The sequence below is a fragment of the Bufo gargarizans genome, chromosome 2, assembly GCF_014858855.1.
Source record: "Bufo gargarizans isolate SCDJY-AF-19 chromosome 2, ASM1485885v1, whole genome shotgun sequence".
In the NCBI taxonomy this organism is placed as follows: domain Eukaryota; kingdom Metazoa; phylum Chordata; class Amphibia; order Anura; family Bufonidae; genus Bufo; species Bufo gargarizans.
The window spans coordinates 332,761,560-332,779,425 of NC_058081.1; the positions used below are offsets into that span (position 1 = coordinate 332,761,560).

At 46.1% G+C, this 17,866-nt stretch overlaps 1 pseudogene; it reads right to left on the bottom strand.

Moving 5' to 3' along the window:
- Window positions 1–17,866, bottom strand: part of LOC122925882 — a 2,558,103-nt pseudogene that overhangs the window by 321,246 nt on the left and 2,218,991 nt on the right.

Genomic DNA, 17,866 nt, shown 5'->3' on the forward strand with positions numbered 1-17,866 from the left:
AAAGAAAGCATAAAAGCAGAGAAGGGCTGGTAACTCATTTTTTACAGGTTGCACATTTACATGATCAGTTTTCAGGAGTGGTTGGAGTGGATGAACAGAGTTAGGCAGTATGAACACACTCTAGCCCAAACAGCACGGAAAAAGGCAGCCTGGCTGCGGATCTGGGGTAACTGGAAATAACGACAGTCGATGTAGACACGGCGGCTTTGTGGAGGAGAAGGGGGGTAACTGGCAACTGGAAACAATAACAATGTTAAAGATGCAGACACGGCAGCCCCGCGGAAAGAAAAAGGAGGGAGGGAGGGATGGGGTGGCTTATAAATAAAATGGAAACTTAGTACAGGTTTAGATGAAATTATTAATGCACTCTCATTTTATTGCTTTGTGATATTGAAATAGAAGATTGTTATACATTATTTTTTGGAAAATAAAATTTATTTAAAAAAAAAAAAAAAAGAAAGCATAAAAGCAGAGAAGGGCTGATAACTCATTTTTTACAGGTTGCACATTTACATGATCTAAATGTGATACTATCAGCTACCTTTCGTAAGGCTTGCAGAGAAGATAAAAGCATATAAATCACCAAGATCTGAAACACTAAATCAAAGTAAGAGTCCTTTGATTGAGAAAGCATTTTAGTTATCATTCTCAATTCAATACTGTATCAGCAACCTGAATATACAGTAATTCCACATTTTATATCAAGTAAATCCGTTAACTTTAGACCCTACTGTGTCTTTCTGCAATTTCATGATTCCTCTTGCTGACCTACATTTTTAGAGCTTACATAATTACCAAATGTCTATGTCCATTACTATAATTAGCAAAAATGAGCACAGTTATCCAGTAAACTGATCCTATACATGCAGCACAGTATCACAGTGCCATTCTTTGTGCAAAAAGATTTCAATTTCTAAACTGTTTTAGCACCATATAGATATAATTAGTTTTCTTGAAATGCAATATATAGACCATATGAGAGTTATCTATTCTTATTCACACTGCAATAGCCATGTCATGTGACAATTGCACTGAATTTCATGAAAATGAATAAAGCTGGCTACAAATATGAAATCATCCAGCAACAAATGGAACATCAGTAGTTTGACTTAAATTTTGGCCACTTCCATTACAAATGTCCATATCTAAGGCTGGTTTCACAATAGCGGTAAATTCTTCAGGCAGGCTGATCTGGCAGAGGAACAACCAGTCGGAAGACATCGTATCCACCATAGCTGGAAAAGGCCAGAGCACCGCCAGGCCCCATTGACAGTAATTTGACTGCGTTTGGATCCGGCCTGTTTCCTGGTATTAGCACCAGGATTCAGCAGGACAAATACCACTGCCGGATCCACTTCGAGTCCCATTATAGTCAATGGGTCCTGGCAATGCTCTAGCTCTAGGCGGTATCTGGCTATTCCGACAAAACTATAATAATAATAATCTTTATTTATATAGCAACAACATATTCCACAACGCTTTACACTCAGGGGGTTCAAGTACAAACAGAGTTATAAATAACATATCAACAAACAAGTCAACAATTAAAACGAGAAGAATGAGGGCACTGCTCACAAGAGCTTGCAATTAGAGTTGAGCGAACACCTGGATGTTCGGGTTCGAGAAGTTCGGCCGAACATCCCGGAAATGTTCGGGTTCGGGATCCGAACCCGATCCGAACTTCGTCCCGAACCCGAACCCCATTGAAGTCAATGGGGACCCGAACTTTTCGGCACTAAAAAGGCTGTAAAACAGCCCAGGAAAGAGCTAGAGGGCTGCAAAAGGCAGCAACATGTAGGTAAATCCCCTGCAAACAAATGTGGATAGGGAAATGAATTAAATTAAAAATTAAATAAATAAAAATTAACCAAAATCAATTGGAGAGAGGTTCCATAGCAGAGAATCTGGCTTCCCGTCACCCACCACTGGAACAGTCCATTCTCAGATATTTAGGCCCCGGCACCCAGGCAGAGGAGAGAGGTCCCGTAACAGAGAATCTGTCTTCATGTCAGCAGAGAATTAGTCTGCATGTCATAGCAGAGAATGAGGCTTCACGTCAGCCACCACTGCAACAGTCCATTGGCATATATTTAGGCCCAGCACCCAGGCAGAGGAGGGAGGTCCCGTAACAGAGAATCTGTCTTCATGTCAGCAGAGAATTAGTCTGCATGTCATAGCAGAGAATGAGGCTTCACGTCAGCCACCACTGCAACAGTCCATTGGCATATATTTAGGCCCAGCACACACACAGGCAGAGGAGAGAGGTCCCGTAACAGAGAATCTGGCTTCATGTCAGCAGAGAATCAGTCTGCATGTCATAGCAGAGAATGAGGCTTCACGTCAGCCACCACTGCAACAGTCCATTGGCATATATTTAGGCCCAGCACACACACAGGCAGAGGAGAGAGGTCCCGTAACAGAGGATCTGGCTTCATGTCAGCAGAGAATCAGTCTGCATGTCATAGCAGAGAATCAGGCTTCACGTCAGCCACCACTGCAACAGTCCATTGTCATAAATTTAGGCCCAGCACCCAGGCAGAGGAGAGAGGTCCCGTAACAGACAATCTGGCTTCATGTCAGCAGAGAATTAGTCTGCATGTCATAGCAGAGAATGAGGCTTCACGTCAGCCACCACTGCAACAGTCCATTGGCATATATTTAGGCCTAGCACACACACAGGCAGAGGAGAGAGGTCCCGTAACAGAGGATCTGGCTTCATGTCAGCAGAGAATCAGTCTGCATGTCATAGCAGAGAATCAGGCTTCACGTCAGCCACCACTGCAACAGTCCATTGGCATATATTTAGGCCTAGCACACAGGCAGAGGAGAGAGGTCCCGTAACAGACAATCTGGCTTCATGTCAGCAGAGAATCAGTCTGCATGTCATAGCAGAGAATGAGGCTTCACGTCAGCCACCACTGCAACAGTCCATTGTCATAAATTTAGGCCCAGCACCCAGGCAGAGGAGGGAGGTCCCGTAACAGACAATCTGGCTTCATGTCAGCAGAGAATTAGTCTGCATGTCATAGCAGAGAATCAGGCTTCATGTCAGCCACCACTGCAACAGTCCATTGGCATATATTTAGGCCTAGCACACAGGCAGAGGAGAGGTTCATTCAACTTTGGGTAGCATCGCAATATAATGGTAAAATGAAAATAAAAATAGGATTGAATGAGGAAGTGCCCTGGAGTCCAATAATATATGGTTATGGGGAGGTAGTTAATGTCTAATCTGGACAAGGGACGGACAGGTCCTGTGGGATCCATGCCTGGTTCATTTTTATGAACGTCAGCTTGTCCACATTGGCTGTAGACAGGCGGCTGCGTTTGTCTGTAATGACGCCCCCTGCCGTGCTGAATACACGTTCAGACAAAACGCTGGCTGCCGGGCAGGCCAGCACCTCCAAGGCATAAAAGGCTAGCTCTGGCCACGTGGACAATTTAGAGACCCAGAAGTTGAATGGGGCCGAACCATCAGTCAGTACGTGGAGGGGTGTGCACACGTACTCTTCCACCATGTTAGTGAAATGTTGCCTCCTGCTAACACGTTGCGTATCAGGTGGTGGTGCAGTTAGCTGTGGCGTGTTGACAAAAGTTTTCCACATCTCTGCCATGCTAACCCTGCCCTCAGAGGAGCTGGCCGTGACACAGCTGCCTTGGCGACCTCTTGCTCCTCCTCTGCCTTGGCCTTGGGCTTCCACTTGTTCCCCTGTGACATTTGGGAATGCTCTCAGTAGCGCGTCTACCAACGTGCGCTTGTACTCGCGCATCTTCCTATCACGCTCCAGTGCAGGAAGTAAGGTGGGCACATTGTCTTTGTAGCGTGGATCCAGCAGGGTGGCAACCCAGTAGTCCGCACAGGTTAAAATGTGGGCAACTCTGCTGTCGTTGCGCAGGCACTGCAGCATGTAGTCGCTCATGTGTGCCAGGCTGCCCAGGGATAAGGACAAGCTGTCCTCTGTGGGAGGCGTATCGTCATCGTCCTGCCTTTCCCCCCAGCCACGCACCAGTGATGGACCCGAGCTGCGTTGGGTGCCACCCCGCTGTGACCATGCTTCATCCTCATCCTCCTCCACCTCCTCCTCATCCTCGTCCTCCTCGTCCTCCAGTAGTGGGCCCTGGCTGGCCACATTTGTACCTGGCCTCTGCTGTTGCCAAAAACCTCCCTCTGAGTCACTTCGAAGAGACTGGCCTGAAAGTGCTAAAAATGACCCCTCTTCCTCCTCCTCCTCCTCCTCCTCCTGGGCCACCTCCTCTTCCATCATCGCCCTAAGTGTTTTCTCAAGGAGACATAGAAGTGGTATTGTAACGCTGATAACGGTGTCATCGCCACTGGCCATGTTGGTGGAGTACTCGAAACAGCGCAACAGGGCACACAGGTCTCGCATGGAGGCCCAGTCATTGGTGGTGAAGTGGTGCTGTTCTGTAGTGCGACTGACCCGTGCGTGCTGCAGCTGAAACTCCACTATGGCCTGCTGCTGCTCGCACAGTCTGTCCAGCATGTGCAAGGTGGAGTTCCACCTGGTGGGCACGTCGCATATGAGGCGGTGAGCGGGAAGGCCGAAGTTACACTGTAGCGCAGACAGGCGAGCAGCAGCAGGATGTGAACGCCGGAAGCGCGAACAGACGGCCCGCACTTTATGCAGCAGCTCTGACATGTCGGGGTAGTTGTGAATGAACTTCTGCACCACCAAATTCAGCACATGCGCCAAGCAAGGGATGTGCGTCAAATTGGCTAGTCCCAGAGCTGCAACGAGATTTCGCCCATTATCACACACCACCAGGCCGGGCTTGAGGCTCACCGGCAGCAACCACTTCGTCGGTCTGTTGTTCTATACCCCGCCACAACTCCTGTGCGGTGTGGGGCCTGTCCCCCAAACATATGAGTTTCAGAATGGCCTGCTGACGTTTACCCCGGGCTGTGCTGAAGTTGGTGGTGAAGGTGTGTGGCTGACTGGATGAGCAGGTGGAAGAAGAGGAGGAGGAAGCCGAGAAGGAGGAGGTGGCAACAGGAGGCAAAGAATGTTGCCCTGCGATCCTTGGCGGCGGAAGGACGTGCGCCAAACAGCTCTCCGCCTGGGGCCCAGCTGCCACTACATTTACCCAGTGTGCAGTTAGGGAGATATAGCGTCCCTGGCCGTGCTTACTGGTCCACGTATCTGTGGTTAGGTGGAACTTGCCACAGATGGCGTTGCGCAGTGCACACTTGATTTTATCGGATACTTGGTTGTGCAGGGAAGGCACGGCTCTCTTGGAGAAGTAGTGCCGGCTGGGAACAACATACTGTGGGACAGCAAGCGACATGAGCTGTTTGAAGCTGTCTGTGTCCACCAGCCTAAATGACAGCATTTCATAGGCCAGTAGTTTAGAAATGCTGGCATTCAGGGCCAGGGATCGAGGGTGGCTAGGTGGGAATTTACGCTTTCTATCAAATGTTTGTGAGATGGAGAGCTGAACGCTGGCGTGTGACATGGTTGAGACGCTTGGTGACGGAGGTGGTGGTGGTGGTGTTGGTGGTACATCCCCTGTTTGCTGGGCGGCAGGTGCCAACGTTCCTCCAGAGGCGGAGGAAGAGGCCGAGGTGGCAGCAGCAGAATAGGCCGAGGCGGCAGCAGCAGAAGAGGTAGCAGGGGGAGCCTGAGTGACTTCCTTGGTTTTAAGGTGTTTACTCCACTGCAGTTCATGCTTTGCATGCAGGTGCCTGGTCATGCAGGTTGTGCTCAGGTTCAGAACGTTAATGCCTCGCTTCAGGCTCTGATGGCACAGCGTGCAAACCACTCGGGTCTTGTCGTCAGCACATTGTTTGAAGAAGTGCCATGCCAGGGAACTCCTTGAAGCTGCCTTTGGGGTGCTCGGTCCCAGATGGCGGCAGTCAGTAGCAGGCGGAGTCTCTTGGCGGCGGGTGTTCTGCTTTTGCCCACTGCTCCCTCTTTTGCTACGCTGTTGGCTCGGTCTCACCACTGCCTCTTCCTCCGAACTGTGAAAGTCAGTGGCACGACCTTCATTCCATGTGGGGTCTAGGACCTCATCGTCCCCTGCATCGTCTTCCACCCAGTCTTGATCCCTGACCTCCTGTTCAGTCTGCACACTGCAGAAAGACGCAGCAGTTGGCACCTGTGTTTCGTCATCATCAGAGACATGCTGAGGTGGTATTCCCATGTCCTCATCATCAGGAAACATAAGTGGTTGTGCGTCAGTGCATTCTATGTCTTTCACCGCTGGGGAAGGGCTAGGTGGATGCCCTTGGGAAACCCTGCCAGCGGAGTCTTCAAACAGCATAAGAGACTGCTGCATAACTTGAGGCTGAGACAGTTTCCCTGGTATGCATGGGGGTGATGTGACAGACTGATGGGGTTGGTTTTCAGGCGCCATCTGTGCGCTTTCTGCAGAAGACTGGGTGGGAGATAATGTGAACGTGCTGGATCCACTGTCGGCCACCCAATTGACTAATGCCTGTACCTGCTCAGGCCTTACCATCCTTAGAACGGCATTGGGCCCCACCATATATCGCTGTAAATTCTGGCGGCTACTGGGACCTGAGGTAGTTGGTACACTAGGACGTGTGGATGTGGCAGAACGGCCACGTCCTCTCCCAGCACCAGAGGGTCCACTAACACCACCACGACCATGTCCACGTCCGCGTCCCTTACTAGATGTTTTTCTCATTGTTATGGTTCACCACAACAACAAATATATTATTTGGCCCAATGTATTGTATTCAAATTCAGCGGGATATAAATTTGAGGCCTAGTATTTAGGCGCTGGGTGACCGGTATGGATTTAGTGACAGAATTAGACTTGGAAATGCACAGAAGCGTGTGTGTGAAGTTATTCTGAATGACCCTATGTGCACCTTCAATATGATCTACCCTTTTAGGGATAGATTTCAAATAGCTCTGATATAGCAGAAACGACTAAATTATGAAATTGCTAAATTGGGAATTGTATTTCAACCCAGAACAAAAAATGTGCTTTGACGGACACTAAATAACTTTCCCAGCCACAACAGGACAGCGGTAACGAGAGATTTAGCGGGATATAAATTTGAGGCCTAGTATTTAGGCGCTGGGTGACAGGTATGGGTTTAGTGACAGAATTAGATTTGGAAATGCACAGTAGCGGGTGTGTGAAGTTATTCTGAATGACCCTATGTGCACCTTGAATATTATATACCCTTTTAGGGATAGATTTCAAATAGCTCTGATATAGCAGAAACCACTAAATTATGAAATTGCTAAATTGGGAATTGTATTTCAACCCAGAACAAGAAATGTGCTTGAACGGACACTAAATAACTCGCCCAGCTACAGCACTAGGGACAGATTTAGCTGGATATAAATTTGAGGCCTAGTATTTAGGCGCTGGGTGACCGGTATGGATTTAGTGACAGAATTAGACTTGGAAATGCACAGAAGCGTGTGTGTGAAGTTATTCTGAATGACCCTATGTGCACCTTGAATATTATATACCCTTTTAGGGATAGATTTCAAATAGCTCTGATATAGCAGAAACCACTAAATTATGAAATTGCTAAATTGGGAATTGTATTTCAACCCAGAACAAGAAATGTGCTTGAACGGACACTAAATAACTCGCCCAGCTACAGCACTAGGGACAGATTTAGCTGGATATAAATTTGAGGCCTAGTATTTAGGCGCTGGGTGACCGGTATGGATTTAGTGACAGAATTAGACTTGGAAATGCACAGAAGCGTGTGTGTGAAGTTATTCTGAATGACCCTATGTGCACCTTGAATATTATATACCCTTTTAGGGATAGATTTCAAATAGCTCTGATATAGCAGAAACCACTAAATTATGAAATTGCTAAATTGGGAATTGTATTTCAACCCAGAACAAAAAATGTGCTTTGACGGACACTAAATAACTTTCCCAGCCACAACAGGACAGCGTTAACGAGAGATTTAGCAGGATATAAATTTGAGGCCTAGTATTTAGGCGCTGGGTGACAGGTATGGGTTTAGTGACAGAATTAGACTTGGAAATACACAGTAGCGGGTGTGTGTGAAGTTATTCTGAATGACCCAATGTGCACCTTGAATATTATATACCCTTTTAGGGATAGATTTCAAATAGCTCTGATATAGCAGAAACCACTAAATTATGAAATTGTTAAATTGGGAATTGTATTTAAACCCAGAACAAAAAATGTGCTTTGACGGACACTAAATAACTTTCCCAGCCACAACAGGACAGCGTTAACGAGAGATTTAGCAGGATATAAATTTGAGGCCTAGTATTTAGGCGCTGGGTGACAGGTATGGGTTTAGTGACAGAATTAGACTTAGAAATACACAGTAGCGGGTGTGTGTGAAGTTATTCTGAATGACCCAATGTGCACCTTGAATATTATATACCCTTTTAGGGATAGATTTCAAATAGCTCTGATATAGCAGAAACCACTAAATTATGAAATTGCTAAATTGGGAATTGTATTTCAACCCAGAACAAGAAATGTGCTTGAACGGACACTAAATAACTCGCCCAGCTACAGCACTAAGGACAGATTTAGCGGGATATAAATTTGAGACCTAGTATTTAGGCGCTGGGTGACAGGTATGGGTTTAGTGCCAGAATTAGACTTGGAAATACACAGTAGCGGGTGTGTGTGAAGTTATTCTGAATGACCCAATGTGCACCTTGAATATTATATACCCTTTTAGGGATAGATTTCAAATAGCTCTGATATAGCAGAAACCACTAAATTATGAAATTGCTAAATTGGGAATTGTATTTCAACCCAGAACAAGAAATGTGCTTGAACGGACACTAAATAACTCGCCCAGCTACAGCACTAAGGACAGATTTAGCGGGATATAAATTTGAGGCCTAGTATTTAGGCGCTGGGTGACAGGTATGGGTTTAGTGCCAGAATTAGACTTGGAAATACACAGTAGCGGGTGTGTGTGAAGTTATTCTGAATGACCCAATGTGCACCTTGAATATTATATACCCTTTTAGGGATAGATTTCAAATAGCTCTGATATAGCAGAAACCACTAAATTATGAAATTGCTAAATTGGGAATTGTATTTCAACCCAGAACAAGAAATGTGCTTGAACGGACACTAAATAACTCGCCCAGCTACAGCACTAGGGACAGATTTAGCTGGATATAAATTTGAGGCCTAGTATTTAGGCGCTGGGTGACCGGTATGGATTTAGTGACAGAATTAGACTGGGATATGGCCAAAAAATAAACAGACTATTGCTGGTTAAATGCACTTGGTGTGACAGCTTCACCCTGATGTAGGCTTTAGCCAAAAAACAACCACACCATTGAGGGTTAAATGCACTTGGTGACAGGCGCAGCTTGCCCCTGATTTAGTATATGGCCAAAAAATGAACAGACTATTGCTGGTTAAATGCACTTGGTGTGACAGCTTCACCCTGATGTAGGCTTTAGCCAAAAAACAACCACACCATTGAGGGTTAAATGCACTTGGTGACAGGCGCAGCTTGCCCCTGATTTTGTATATGGCCAAAAAATGAACAGACTATTGCTGGTTAAATGCACTTGGTGTGACAGCTTCACCCTGATGTAGGCTTTAGCCAAAAAACAACCACACCATTGAGGGTTAAATGCACTTGGTCGCAGCTTGTGCTGGCGCACCACAAGACACAAAATGGCCGCCGATCACCCCAGAAAAATGTGACTGACAAACGGTCTGTGCAGCCTAAAAACAGTGAGCAATTGAGGATCAGCAGCTCAATGATCCACAGCTGCAGATCGATCAGTTAATCAAGTCCTTTGGAGGAGTTAATCTGCCTAATCTCGCCCTACTGTCGCAGCCGCAACCTCTCCCTACGCTAATCAGAGCAGAGTGACGGGCGGCGCTATGTGACTCCAGCTTAAATAGAGGCTGGGTCACATGGTGCTCTGGCCAATCACAGCCATGCCAATAGTAGGCATGGCTGTGATGGCCTCTTGGGGCAAGTAGTATGACGCTTGTTGATTGGCTGCTTTGCAGCCTTTCAAAAAGCGCCATGAAAGCGTCACAAAAGCGCGAAGAAAGCGACGAACACCGAACCCGAACCCGGACTTTTACGAAAATGTCCGGGTTCGGGTCCGTGTCACGGACACCCCAAAATTCGGTACGAACCCGAACTATACAGTTCGAGTTCGCTCATCCCTACTTGCAATCTATGAGCAGATAAGGGAGAGACCTGAAACATACCCCGAAGTGTAGTGGCACATGCATAGTTGCTCCTCTGAAGAACCCGATGTCTAAGAACAGATTTGCTCATCTCTATGACAAACTTTTTAAACTAGATATAGTCATAGAATAACAGTCAATCTATAAAAATAATTGACTCCTCTGAATTATTCACCTTAATTGTTTCTGTTTTCTTAAATAAGTGAAGCTGGATTCCACCCTAATCATCCGTGTCAGTTAAAGGGACATTTCCGACATTTTGATTAATTTTTTTATCACATTACCAACCTATATACAATAATTTGATAAAAACTAAAAAAAAATTGGAGTGAATGTTTGTTTTTCTTGATATATATATTTTTAAGTTAATGGCGCTTTTATCCGTCTGTTAGTTAGGTGGGCGTCGGCGGCCATTGTATGCAAGTTCAGTGCACCAGCACAGCATATGTGCATTTGTGACAGTCAAATACAAGCTCGAAATACTGCAATTATATTCTGGGTTTAAAAAAATCACCCATTTTTGGCAAGACCCTACATCTGGGGCCTTTGCAGAATTTGTCAGTGTGAAATACAAGCTTGAAATACTGCAATAATTTTCTGGGTTTAAAAAATCACCCATTTTTGGCAAGACCCTACATCTGGTGCCTATGCTGCATTTGTTAGTGTTAAATACAAGCTTGAAATACTGCAATAATATTCTTGGTTTAAAAAAAACACCCATTTCGGACAAAATACTAAATTTGAGGCCTTTGCTGCATCTGTTAGTGTGAAATACAAGCGTTAGATACTGTTGTTATATTCTGTTATTAAAAAAACCACCAATTTTGGGCAAAATACTAAATTTGCGGCGTTGGCTGCATCTGTCAGTGTGAAATACAAGCTTGAAATACTGCAATAATTTTCTGGGTTTAAAAAAACACAAATTTTTGGCAATATCCTACATCTGGGGCCTATGCTGCATTTGTTAGTGTAAAATACAAGCTTGAAATACTGCAATAATATCCTGGGTCTAAAAAAACACCCATTCTTGGCAATACCCTACATCAAGGGCCTTTTCAGCATTTGTCAGTGTGAAATACAAGATTTAAATACTGACATAATATTCGGTTATTAAAAAAACACCCTTTTTGGGCAAAATACTAAATTTGCGGCCTTTGCTGCATCTGTCAGTGTGACATACATGCGTTAGATACTGCTGTTATATTTTGTTATAAAAAAAACACACATTTTGGGCAATATCCTAAATGTGCGGAGAATGAAGAGAGCTTCAAATAAGGGAAGCGGCCCCGGTCGTGGTGCTGCTGGTGGAGCTCCTGTTTCAGGGAGAGGATGTGGTTTATCTGTGCCAGCTACACGCACAAGGGAAACACCTTCCTCAGGTGCGAGTAGGCGACAAAACCTTCAGCGTTATTTGTTCGGACCTAATGCGGCTCTACGAATGGGGAGGCCAGAACAAGTACAGGCCATAGTAGATTGGGTTGCTGACAGTGCCTCCAGTTCCTTCACATTGTCTCCCACACAGACTCCTGCTGAAAGATCAGAGTTAGCACCTACAGCTGATGTCCATCAGTCTTTCACCTCACCCCCTTGCAAATCAGTCAAGCAGTCTGAGCCCCAAGTCATGCAGCAGTCTCTTCTGCTTTTTGATGACTCTGCTAGTAGGGTTTCCCAGGGCCATCCACATAGCCCTGCCCCAGAAGTGGAAGAGATTGAGCGCACCGATGCCCAACCACTTATGTTTCAAGATGAGTACATGGGAGGACCACCGCAGCACATCTCGAATGATGATGAAACACATGTGCCAACTGCTGTGGCTTTCTGCAGTGTGCAGACCGACAAGGAGGGCAGGGGTGAAGACTGGGTGGAAGATGATGAGATCCTCGACCCCACATGGAGTCAAGGTCATGCGAGTAACCTGTCTAGTTCGGAGGAAGAGCCAGTGGTCGCACAGAGCCACAAGCACAGCAGAAGAGGGAGCAGGGTGCAAAAGCGGAGCAGGTGTCACCTAGACAGTACGCTGCTACTGCCTAACTCAGCAAAGGACCGAGCACACCAAAGCCAGCTCCAAGGAGTTCCCTGGCATGGCAGTTTTTCAGACATTGTGCTGACGACAAGACACGAGTGGTTTGCGCGCTGTCCAATCAGAGCATGAAGCGAGGCATAACCGTTCTCAACCTGAGCATAACCTGTGTGACCAGGCATCTAAGTGCAAAGCACGAGCTGCAGTGGAGTATACACCTCAAAAACCAAGAAAGGTCTCTGGCTCCTCCTGCTTCCTCTTCTGCTGCAGTCTCGGCCTCTTCATCCACCTCTGGAGAGACAGTGGAACCTGCCACCCCGCAAACAGTGGATGTGCCAGCAACACCAACACCTGGGTCACCAAGCATCTCCACAATGTCCCACAGAGGCGTTCAGTTCTCCATCTCCCAAACACTGGAGCGGAAGAGGAAGTACCCCCCTACCCACCCGCAATCCCTGTCCCTGAATGTCAGCATTTCAAAATTACTGGCCTTTGAAATGCTGTCATTCCGTCTGGTGGAGACGGAGCGTTTTAAAAGCCTTATGGCATGTGCTGTCCCACAGTATGTCGTACCCAGCTGCCACTATGTTTCCAGGCGACAAAATCTGGTGTGCACTGCGCAACGCCATCTGTAGCAAGGTCCAAATAACTACCGATACATGGATCAGTAAGCACGGTCAGGGACATTATATCTCAATAACAGCACACTGGGTAAATGCAGTGGGGGCTGGGCCTGAGGCAGATAGCAGTTTGGTGCATGTCCTTTCACCACGAGGATTGCAGGGCACTTTAGTTTGCCTTCTGTAGCTTCCTCCTCCTACTCCGCTTCCTCATCTTCTACCGCCTCCTCATTCAGTCAGCATAACAGCTTCACCAACAACTTCTGCACAGCCAGGGGTAAACGACAGCAGGCACTTATCTGTTTAGGGGTAAAACCCCACACCGCGCAGGAGCTGTGGACGGGCATGGGCATGTGGATGGTGCCAGTGAGCCTCAAGCCCGGCCTGGTGGTGTGCCATAATGGGCGAAATCTCTGCAATAATCTTGTAGCAGCTCTGGGACTAGCCGGTTTGACGCACATCCCTTGCCTGGCGCATGTGCTGAATTTGGTGGTGCAGAGGTTCCCTAAAAATTACCCCGATATGTCAAAGCTACTGCAGAATAGTGTGGGCTGTCTGTGCGCGCTTTCGGCGTTCTCACCCTGCTGCTGCTCGCCTGTCAGTGCTGCAGTGTAACTTTGACCTTCCCGCTGACTGCCTCATATGCGATGTGCCCACAAGGTGGAACTCCACCTTGCACATGCTGGCCAGACTGTGCGAGAAGCAGCAGGCGATAGTGGAATTTCAGCTGCAGCACGTACGGGTGAGTCGCTCTGAGGAACAGCACCACTTCCGCACCAATGACTGGGCCTCTATGCGAAACCTGTGTTCCTTGTTGCACTGTTTTGAGTACTCCACCAACATGGCCAGTGCCGATAACGCTGTTCTCAGCGTTACTATCCCACAAATCTGCCTCCTTGAAAAAACTCTGCTGGCGATGATGGAAGAGGATGTGGCACAGGAGGAGGAGGAGGAAGAGGGATTATTTCATAGGGTTTCCGGCCAGTCATTCACAAGTGGCTCCGAGGGTGGGTTCCTGCACCCACAAACGCCAGGCACACGATTGTCTAGCCAGGGCACAGTTCTAGAGAATGATGAGGTGGAGGATTAGGAGAAGGAGATGGAGGAGGAGGAACCTTGTTCACAGCAGGGTGGCACCCAAACCAGCTCATGGCCATCACTAGTGCAAGGCTGGGGGGATACAGAGGACACAGATGATACACCTCCCACAGAGGACAGCTTGTCATTGCCTTTGGGCAGCCTGGCACACATGAGCACTTACACGCTACAGTGTCTCCGCAACGATTGCCGAGTTGCCCACATTCTAACTTGTGCTGATTACTGGGTGGCCAGGCTGCTGGATCCCCGTTACAAGGAAAACGCACCGTCCTGCATTCCGTCAGTGGAGCGTGATCGTAAGATGCGCGAGTACAAGCACACGCTGGTAGACGCGCTACAGCGGGGGCACAGTGGAAGCAGCAGAGGAGGAGAAAGAGGTTGCCAACGCAGCTGGGGCACCACCAGCACCTCAGAAGGCTGGGTTAGCATGGCCGAAATGTGGAAAAGCTTTGTCAGCACGCCACAACAACCAGCACCACCAGCTGATATGGAACATCTTAGCAGGAGGCAGCATTTCAGCAACATGGTGGAGCTGTATGTGTGCACACGCCTACACGTACTGAATGACGGGTTTGCCCCCTTTAACTTCTGGGTCTCCAAATTGGGCACATGGCCTGAGCTTGCCCTTTACGCCTTGGAGGTGCTGGCCTGCCCTGCAGCCAGTGTATTGTCTGAACATGTGTTTAGCATGGCAGGGGGCATTATCAGAGACAAGCGCAGCCCCCTATCCACAGCCAATGTGGACAAGCTCACTTTTATTAAAATGAACCTTGTGCAGAATAGACATGTATACCGGCATTAACCAGCCATTGTTATACTACAGCGCAATTGCTGATTGTTGTATGTTTGATATTTCCCACTCTTTTGGGATGCACCCTAAAAAAAAAAATAATAATAATATAATAATAATTTGAAAAAAAAAAACTGTGTTGGCTACCTCGTCCTCCTCCACCACCACTTCCACCTACACCACTACGTCCACCGCCTCCTTAACCCCCTACTCCATATGGACTTCCACCTAATACATCAAGATATTTTTTTTTTATTTGTACGTATTTTATTTTATTTTGTCATTTCAATAATTTGTCTCTTACATTTTCGGGTGAAATTCACCAATTTTTGGCTGTGATATACCCCTGCTCTACCTAGAGGACAGGTTAATACATTTCACTAATTTTTCTGTTACATAGTTGTGTGACATTCACCAATTTTTGGCTGTGATATACCCCTGCTCTACATAGAAGACAGGTAAACAAATTTGTCTGTTACATTGTCGGGTGACATACACCAATTTTTGGCTGTGATATACCCCTGTTTTACCTAGTAGACAGGTTAATAATTTTCACAAATTTGTCTGTTACATTGTCAGGTGACATTCACCAACTTTTGACTGTGATATACCCCTGCTTTACCTAGTGGACAAGGAAATACATTTAACTAATTCGTCTGTTACATTCTTGGGTGACATTTTACCATTTTTGCCGTGAATAAACCCCTACTCTGCATAGGTGACAGGGACAGAAATTGTAAAAAATCGTCTGTTCCATTGGTTGGTGACATTAACCCATTTTTTCAGATGAAAAACCCCTGCTCTGCATAGGTGACAGGGAATTAAATTTAAAAAAATCATCTTTAATTGACACGCTCCCCCTCCTTTCATTCCATGCTTCAACTTTAACAACTTGTCCCACATTTCTGCTCGATCACATTGCAGCCATTGACCTCCCTTAGGTGGTATCTCTTTCTCACGCTCCCTCTCCGGCGTGGAACCCTGATTCGCCGTTAACCATGATCAACATGGTAGGCGCAGAAAAGAACATCGAAAGTGGATAGAGAAGATATCCAAATGGATGGTGGACGTCACAGGGATGTGCGATCAGGTAGAAGTTAGTTATCTAGAGTCAACAAAGTAGCAGCAGGGCATCTCCTGTCTAACGTTTACAAATCCAAAATACTCCAGTGACAGTCCCTATAATTTTTTATTAATCATTTCAATAACAGGGCATCTTACGAGTCCTGTATTGTTATTTATCGTCACTACCTCCTCGAGTTGGGAGTGGGTAATTGCCACGCGCCCCCTCCTTTACTTGGAAGCTTCGGCTGCAATCATTTGTCCCACATTTCAGCTTGATCACATTGCAGCCATTGACGTGGAACCCTCATTCGCCGCAAACCATGATCAACATGGTAGGCGCAGAAAAGTACATCGAAAATTGATAGAGCAGATATCCAATTAGATCGTGGACATCACGGTGATGTGCGACATGGTGGAGCAGTATGTGTGCAGACGCCTACACGTACTGACTGATGGGTTTGCCCCATTCAACTTCTGGGTCTCCAAATTTGGCAAATGGCCTGAGCTTGCCCTTTATGGATTGAAGGTGCTGGCCTGCCCTGCAGCCAGTGTATTGTCTGAACTTTTGTTTAGCATTGCTGGAGGGGGTTATCACAGGTTATATTTCCCAATGTTTTGGGGTGTACCCTAATTTAAACCAAAAAAATATATTAAAAAAATGAAAACCAAAAAACTGTGTTGGCTACCTCCTCCTCCTCCACCGCCGCTTCCACCTACACAGCCACATCCACCCAACCTCCTACTCCATATGGAGCTCGTCCTCCTAGATCAAGATTATTTTTTATTTTTGCGTATTTTATGTTATTTTAAGCCATATCCCTATCCACATTTGTTTGCAGAGCACTTGCCATGCTCTTACCCACATTTTGATGCCATTTGCAGCCCTTTAGCCCTTTTCATGACTTTTTAGAGCCATTTTAGTGCTCCAAAGTTCAGGTCCCCATTGACTTCAATGGGGTTCGGGGTCAAGTTCGGGCCAACCCGTCGAACCCGAACATCCTGGTGTCCTCTCAACTCTAGCGTCAGACATTACACTAATCAATGCAGTGCTCTTTTGTGGGCAAAGTTATCTAGTCATATCAAGAGAAGAATGGAGCAGTCATATGGTTATCCCAAGCATACACCTACTATTATCATGACAATTACCTATCAGAAAAATCTTGATCTCACAGCTGCTGTAAACTAACCCTGTATTATCGATTTATATGGTCTTATCATTTGTATTCACTGCTGCAAAAGCACAATAGAATAGCACTGCTGAAAATAAAAAATAAAAAAGATAAAGCCAAACGTAAAAAAAAAATAAATATATATATATGAATATTGAGTTAAAAAAAATAATGAAAATATTCATTTAAAGACATTAACCCAGATTTATTATTAGTTAGCCAGAGTGAAAAGTTTGACACAGAGTCTTTAAAAGGCCAGAATTATCACAGTGGCTCAGGTTGTATGATAAATCTGGTGCATCAATAGACTGCCTAAAATTTAAGACAACCGTTAGGTGGCTTAGTCTCTTTCACCACCAATGGGGTGTGTCCCACACAATCAGACACTGGCAACATTGGTTGAACAGCATGAGAGTATACAGTGACCACGTCCCCCCCACGCACGCACCTGCTAATTTTCAGCTGGCAACTTATTTATAAATTTCTACGAACAGCACAGTGCAAAAAGAGAAAATGTTCCAGAATTGCTTACTTTCATGGGGGATATGAGTAGAGATGAGCGCATTTTACTAAATTTTGAGTCGGCCGGTTTGCCAAATTTTTTGAAAAGATTTGATCCGAATTTATTTGCAGTAAATCGGGTTAAAAACAGCTATTTCCTGTCTGCAGAGAGCCTGTATAATGGTGTAGAACACTATGCCATGCAGTAACATGAATAGGGAGTCTTCTGGGGTAATCAAACAATACTGTGAGTCAGTATGACACGCAGATGACAGGCGTCTCTCTTAGAATCAGTGCACACTTCACTTATTTGGACAGTTATGGGGACAAAATGGACTCAAGTATGAACTCAGCCTTACAGGTTGATGTTAGCGTTGAGAAGAAGTGCACTCCTTTTACACTGTCATCAGCTGATTCCACATAGATT